At 39.6% G+C, this 8,040-nt stretch overlaps 1 pseudogene; it reads right to left on the minus strand.

Moving 5' to 3' along the window:
* Nucleotides 1-3,219: 3,219 nt before the first annotated feature.
* On the minus strand, nt 3,220-7,717 carry LOC130864145 (protein SET-like; annotated as a pseudogene).
* Between the last annotated feature and the right edge of the window lie 323 nt (nt 7,718-8,040).

An 8,040-nucleotide genomic window follows, 5' to 3' on the forward strand; every position in this document is an offset into this window, starting at 1 on the left:
GATCTAGTGGGGAAGGGAGAGGAAGCTGAGGGAGGGAATATGGAGGGAGACAGCTAAAATTAAGGGTCACTTGATGTGTAGTATGGAAACAAAATACAGTAGAAACTTCCTAAAATATATACATACATGAAGGTTATCTAAAGGTGCCAAATAATGGAGGGAGACTAAGTCTCAACTGACTACCTCTTGTCACTAAATGAAACTTCCAGTATTGGAACTGGGTCACATCCAATTGAACTGCTGACCAAATGGTGGCTCTATGGGACACCCCAAATAACCCAGATTGTTGTCAGGATTGCTCTCCACAGATTGGCACCAAGGCCCCATTGATAAAGACAACATTCACACAACTCATTAAACATGGAGAAGTAGAGTTGACACATAAATAGAGCCTTCACCGCTACATTCTAGCTTCTTTGGTAACAGAAGGTACTCTGAATGCTACCGGAAGAGAAATGCAAATACTAAGTCAGCCACAAACCCTTCTACCTATAATGATGTATCACTTATAAGACATGCTACAGCAATGGTGGTACAAAGCTTACGAGAGTAACCAACCAATATCAGATTTGACGTAAAGTCCACTTCCATGACATGGAACCCATACTTGACATTGCTTGGGTGGCCAAGAACCAGAGACCTAGGGTAACAATAAAACAAAACAAAATGTAATGCTAAAATGTCTCCTAATGACATTCTGCTATGCTCATAGATATGTGCCTTGTTTAGCTATAATCAGATGACCTTTCTCCTGGTGCAGATGAGAACAAATATGGGACCCTCAGCCTGACATTACACAGAGAGTGAGAGACCAGAAACACTCAACTCTAAATGTCTCCATCAAATCCCTCCCTTCAGAGCTCAGGGCAGAGGAGGCAGAAAGGGTGTAAGAGCCAGAGGGGTTGGAGGATGCCAAGAAAACAAGGCCATCTAACCTCTCTACCCTCTTCTGCACTCATACAGATTGAAGCATAATACATAGAGCCTGTGCAGGTCCTGCTCCAGGCCCTCTGTGAATATATTATGGCTTCAACTTTAGCTTTTTTATGTATTTCTGAGTGTACAAATGAGTGGGTCTCTGGTTCTTGTGCCTTCTCTTGGGCTCTTTTCTTTCTGTTGATTTGTTTTGTCCACCTGTGATGTGATAGTTTTTATTTTATCTTATTATATTTCATTTCATCATATTTAATTATTATCTCTTAGAAGCCTATTTGTATTCTAATGAGAGACAGAAATGGGGGGATCCGGAAGGGAGGGGAGTTGGGGCGGTACTTGGAAGAATAGAGGGAAGGGAAACAGTAATCAGGATATATTATGTGAGAAAAGAATCTATCTACAACAAAAAGAAAAAATAGAAAAAAATGGGATTATCACAGAAGAATCACCTGCTTTCTATAAATGACAAAAATATATTAGTTTTTCATATTAAAAGTTTAAAATATAAAATAAAAATATTACCTTGAGATGAAATTGTGTTGTCTATATACATGTGTCATAGCTCATTTTTCATATTTATGTATCTATGTATCCTGTTTTGAACAAAAGTGAGCTATAAATTCTAGATATGATAGGGCAACTAATCTAAAGCTTAATCCCAAATTACTCATAAAAAGGCTTTATTTAAAAATTCCTACCTGGGTCATGCACGTACAGATGTATTATTTTCATCTTTTATGCCTAGATTTTTTCTTAATAAAATATTAGATATTAAACAAAATTTATAAAATAAGTAATAACGGAAGCTTTACAATACAGTTTTTCTCAGTAACTCTTGTATTAGCTGGTCTCTCTCTCTCTCTCTCTCTCTCTCTCTCTCTCTCTCTCTCTCTCACTTTTTTGATTGGTTTAAGTAACTGGATTTTTTACACTTAAAATTTTTACCATTAGTTAATTATTCTCTCTTTTTAATCTTTACATTCTTTTGTTAGAGCAAGATTCCTGGTGATGCAGTGGTCTGTTTACTAAGCACAGTCCTGTGCAGCAATGGCACACTCTCCATCTACACAGATGTTAGTGGCACTTTGGTCATTGATGGAGTCATTCTGTTTATAAAGCTCTGCACATCAAAAAGCTTTGAGCAGGTTGTCCAGTAGTCATCTCTGAAAATGTGGCCTTAATTGTAGCTCTATTTTACAGCACATTTTCAGAGATGACTACTGGACAACCTGCTCAAAGTAAGTGCTGTCAGCATATCCAAGTAACTAAAGGGCCATTTAAAAAGATGCCCGATTGAGATGATCCAAATCCCCTTAACTCAATCTGCAAAGCCTTGAGGTCACCCTGTAAAGTATGTATAAAAAAATACAAAGTTAGGGAGACAAAATTTAACATGATGTCATTGGGCAGGTCAAACTTGGACGGCTATATTGAGCATCTGTTCTGGCAGAAAAGCATCCGGTCCTTTGTGTACCCATTGGTTTTATTGTAACAAAGCAAGTTGTACACTTCAATATTTAAAATGAGCATCTTTTCCTTCCAGTAAAAGCCAAAAATAATTAAAAATAAAGTTATGACAGAGAATGTCAACTCCATATAAAACCCTTCAAATTCTACTGATCCTCCCATTGAGAGGCAAGGTTCAGTCATCATCAGGAGAGAATATTACCTTACAACTGTTGTCTTCAACTGCAAGGATAACAGTTGAACATCACAATCAGATGTGCCAAAGGAGAAGCCATGTTGCCACAATGCCCACTTAACCCCCAGACACCTCAAATCCACCCTTGATGGCCTTCTATACCCTACTTTTCTTCTTACTAAACAAGGGAGAATAGACAGATACATGTTGGTAAGTGCTACCTGTATTCACGTGGAGAAACAATGTAATCTCCAAACCCAATAAACAGAAAAACGGAAAAAGCTAGAACTCTAAGCATTACTATAGGGGCCTGGCACCCTCCGGCAGAGCCAGGGGAGCTGGAAGGCTTTTCTTATTTTCCACAAAATACAGTGGTGGTGTTAAATCCATAATTTGAGACAAAAAAGGCTAAAAATGAATTTAGAAAAGAAAAGTAGAGATTCTTTCCCCACTGTATTTTGCTCAAGGTATTTTTCCCAAAGTAAGTTCAGAAACATGGTGTTGAGAGACCTCAAAAACAGGGTGACTGAGCACAAGAGGGATGGGGTAGGGAATGACTGCAACCTGCTCTCAGGGGCTGGAGAAAGTTAAAAAGTGAAAAGCAAATAAAAATCAAGGTTGGAATGCACCCATCTTCTGTGCTAGTGATCCTTGCCTTCATCCTCCTCTCCCTCCTCCCCTTCACCCTCATCCTCACCCCCTTCATCAATACCCTCCTCATCGTCTGCCTCCCCATCTTCCTCCTCCAGATCAAGAACCACATATTACTGCAAGGGATTTGGCCAAATACCATCTTTGATGCCCTCTCCTAGCTCATCCGCACCTGCGTGAGAATGGTCAGTAAACCGGCCAACCAGCTCTCGGGCTCTGCCTGCTGCCTCTTCCTGCTGGCCTCAGTCTGGGTTTGACTGGAGCATTTTGCCAAACCCTTTCCAGATTTCCATTTGATTTCAGTGAACTTTGAAGATGGGTCACCACTCTGAGTCAGATGGAATTCTTTGGCGAGAATGTTCTTTTCAAAGTAAGAATTTTCATCAAAATAAAAATCTGTTCAGTAACCTGATTTAATGTCTTCAAATTCTGTCGCATCTGTTATTTGGGAAGATAGGACATCTTACAGCTTTCTGTAGTTTGTAGCCTTTAGCATCAGAACCCATATGTCTTGTGCACATGATCTGCATCTGTGCTGTTGGATGCCCAGGTCTTCAGTTTGGTTTGCACTTTTCTGTATAATTTTACTTCACTTCTGGTCAAACAATGCAGGGCCTCCTAGTCTTCTTTCCCAAGCAGAGCAGACACGTATGGATACCTAACAAATGTTGCTACCCCAAAATCTAGGATTTGGGCAATCAATTCTGACCTCTTTTGAAAAAATGGTTGGCAGAGTTTGTTAAATTTTTGTTCAACTTTCAACATTTCCTCACTGGCTTTTTTATTAAGTCTACTGTTTCATGTTGTATGTCATCAATATGTCAGTTGCTTCTTGCCGTTCTTTTCCTCCCTACTGCAGGCCAGGGGAGCCGGCACGTCCTTCAGTTTTGGGACAGGAGCCTGTCTGTATTTCTTGAACTGAGGAAGGAGCATGGATTACTGTCTGAGGGCACAGCACAAGGGAATGACCAGAAGCCAGAGGCCAGAACCCGATGTTCTCAGCAAAAAGAAACTCACAGAAACCAGTCAATTATTCTTAACAACTTGTTCCTGATGCTCTTTAAGGTGGTTGCTCTTTTGTTTTGTAGTTTTTTGGCAGAATATTTAAAATAGTTGATTTTTATTAATCAATTTGATTTAAATTTGATGTAATCAATTTTGCTGCTTCATTGTACCTGATAAATCTCGATACATGAATTATTCACCAATATTCCTTAGAAACTCTGAAATGTCATGCACATATTTCTACTTTGATCCAACAATGTATAACATGGCAAGATTATATGTCCAAGATCTTTGCATTTCTAGTGTGAGCACATGGCCTACTGCCTTGTGTGTTTGGATATATTTGTTTATCTCTGCTTTGTTGAGACTTAGGTTTTCTTTGTGAGTTATGTACATGTGCACTTGGGAAACAGCGTGATGCTACCTAAGTGCTTTTCATTTTTGCTTTTCTTATAGCTGCTGAGTTTTGAAGACTGCTTTGTTATTTGGGAAAGTAGGATGTCTTACAGCTTTTGTAACCTGCAGCTGTTAGCATTAGAACTCACACGTTTTTGTTCTGTCTTTGTGCATGAGACCTGCGCCTGTGCCAGGTCTTCAGTTGTGTTTGCGTTTTCCCAGTGTACGTGCTTCTCCTTGTGTATCCAGCTTTTATGAATTACCTTGAGTGTGTTTTGATTCCTTCTGTGTCAATCTGAGCCTTTTCAAGCACGTTTTTATTATCCTAACAGCAGTGTGCACTTCAGTAGACAAATGATAACTACACCGCACAGAGAAACCCCAGCTCTTCTAATTCTGCTCTCCAAGGACAACTGCTATTAGCATTATGCTGCATTTCATTTAGTTATTTTCTGTCCCTTAAAAAGTTTGTTATGAAATAGTTCTACTTTATTTGTCACCTATTTTAAACAGAGTGTTATTTTCAGGGAATAAATTGCACTTTCTACCTGTTTTCAGAATTTCATTCTGTTCACCGTTTCTGTGTTCCCACATCCAGCTATTCATAATGCCCACTCATGGATTTGCACTATAGTTCAGACTAAAGAGAAAAACTCCAACTAGATGTTTCTGAAAACTTCAGTTCTATAAAGTTTGTTGTCATGCAGAATATATTCTCTGATCTGCTTGGACTAACGTCTACTAAAGAGGGTCAAAATGAGCTGGGTGATGTGTGATTGAGGCTTTAAACTTCGAATATTAAAATGAAAGGATAGCTACTAATATTTATCTCAGGATGACAGACTTTAACCCAGGGTGTTTTGAACAAATCGGGAGTATAAGTACCATGTATATGTGGGCTCCATCCTTGGGACGCCTGTAGGGTATTCCTCTCTCTCTCTCTCTCTCTCTCTCTCTGGCTGTAGCTCGCTGACCATTTCATTGTATTGGACAAGACTCTTCTGCTTGCTTTCAACACTGATGTGGCCTTGATGTTCTTCAGCTTCCATTCTAATCTTCATGATGATGCAGATAGTTCAAATGAATCTTGAGAATTAACCCATGGAACGGAGACATTGGTGTTAACAGTTTTTGCTGCTGTTGCATACAGTCCCGTCTGGTTCCCAACAGCCACACCAGGCAGCTCGCTGCAACTCCAGTTCCAGAAAATTCACCATCCCTTTCTGGTGCACATAAACTTATGCTAGCATGTGCACATGCACACACACATTGACACACACACATTTACACACACACACACACACAATAGAAATGCTACTCCAGCATTGTATTGATCTGATTCTTGGAACAATGTGCTTAATCCCTTCCTCAAATATTTATATGATCTTTGTCAAGATCTTGTTCTATTATATTCAAAAGGCACATTGAGGTGCTTGCAACCACATCAAATGTTTCTTTGTTTGAGGAACATTTGGGAACCCAAAATTGCCTGATATATTGATACTCTCGATTCCTGTATACTCAGCTTCATAAACCCAGATGAGCACACCAGTTTTTAAAGATAATCACAGTTTGTGGTTACCTGATATAATAATAGTATTAATAGTTAAAATGCCAAAGATTAATAAGACCAGCTGAGCATGGATGAGCCAGTTTTCTCATAACTTGCCTGGACATTTGTACCACAGGTCACAGCTTTCTCAGTGTTGATGTAGTTCAGGTTCTCATCATTAAAGAAATCCTGAAAAAACTTCTGATTGGTGTTATGGGCAAAGTCACAAAGAAAAGAGGAAGAAGAAAGTTATGAAAGCCCTGGTACTATGATGATATTATATCATGCCAAAATTACCTCTGTAATTTTGTGTATCTCTTCTCACCAAGCTGTAGATAGATTTTTTTTCATTTCTCACTTATGAAACATTTGGTCTTTGGCCTAATTGGTTTATTAGAGAAGCAAATAATCAAACCTTTGCCTAATCCTACATCTGACAGCAAAAGTCACATTTTGATATTAATTTTGACTAGCCCTTTGCAGTATCAGCGTCATTTGTATCTCTTAAGGGAGCACAGCATCAATGATGGCAGAGAGCTCAGGTCTACTGATGGGAGACAACTTCCTAGGAATACCTTGTATCAGTGCCAGCTCCAAGTTCTTCCACTTGACTCAGGAGACGAATGGCTCATTAGAGGTAGACATAGAAGCCAGAGCTACTGTTGTATTCAACAAGCAGTATTATTATTTTAACACAGAGAATATGGGAACAGATTTCCTGTTCCCCGCTGCTGCTGCCTTTAAGTCTGGTATAATGAGGCTCTTCATGCTAGCTCTTCCTCTCTCTCTCCTGATTTGGAATTCTCCGAAATTGAATCAGTAGTGACTTGAATTCATTTTGATGACTGGCCCAAAGTGAAGCTAAGGAGACGAGCCTTTGATAATAACAACAGAGTTACAATTGGTGACACACGCCTGGGAAATAACCATCCTGTAGGCAGGATGTTGACTTTCAAACATGAGTTCTTATTCTATATTTCCCGTGGGATCAAACTTCTTTGTTCCAAGGAAATGATGCTTTCTCACTGCCTAAGATCAATTGCAGACCAGCGCTGGATAGCTTTTATAAACTCCAGGTAGTTGGCTTTGTGCAGAGGCTGAAACTCTCATCTCTGGTGCCTCCTGAATGAATAGGTATGACGCAAGAACCTTGAGTGACAGCTCTCAAGGAGCAGAAGAAGTTCAACATCAGCTTCCTCATGAAGTGAAACCGTGAAGTTGATTTTAACACTGATGCCTGTATTAAGACCTTTCCTCTTTCCCAAGTTTTAGAATCAAGTACTGCATACTTGTGTGGACTTCAGTCACTTGGGAAATAAAGCCAACAATTCACAAATGAGATCTCATAAAATTAAACAACCTTGGTACAGTACAGGAAGCAGTTGGTCAAGTGAAGTGACGGCTTCTAGAAGCTCTTAAGGAGCAAAGAATGATGAACGAAGGCCCCCAGCTTGTTTATTTCATAGAGTCCAGGGTCTCCTGATCAGGGAATGGTCCCACATACCAAGATAATCCTCTAGGACGGGAATCCCCATCCCGTCCACACACTTCACCCCTAGTCAAGTTCAGCCTCTGAACTACCACTGTGAGGCTAAAAACCTCCACCTCTTGCTTCCAAGGGCTCATGATCATTTTAATAAAGTGCCTTTGGTCCAACTTTAAACATCCTCATTGTCTTTAAAAACCCCAACACTTTCAAAATCCAAAGTCTGTTCACCATGAACTCCTATATAAGGAAAAAATAAATTACATATTTTCAAAAAATGGCACAGTGTAAAGATCATATTTCTAAATGGAAGATCCCAGGAACAGCAAGGAACAGTTGTACTAAATCCTGCAGCTCCACATCCTAGTCCTT

The sequence above is a fragment of the Chionomys nivalis genome, chromosome 1 (assembly GCF_950005125.1).
Source record: "Chionomys nivalis chromosome 1, mChiNiv1.1, whole genome shotgun sequence".
In the NCBI taxonomy this organism is placed as follows: domain Eukaryota; kingdom Metazoa; phylum Chordata; class Mammalia; order Rodentia; family Cricetidae; genus Chionomys; species Chionomys nivalis.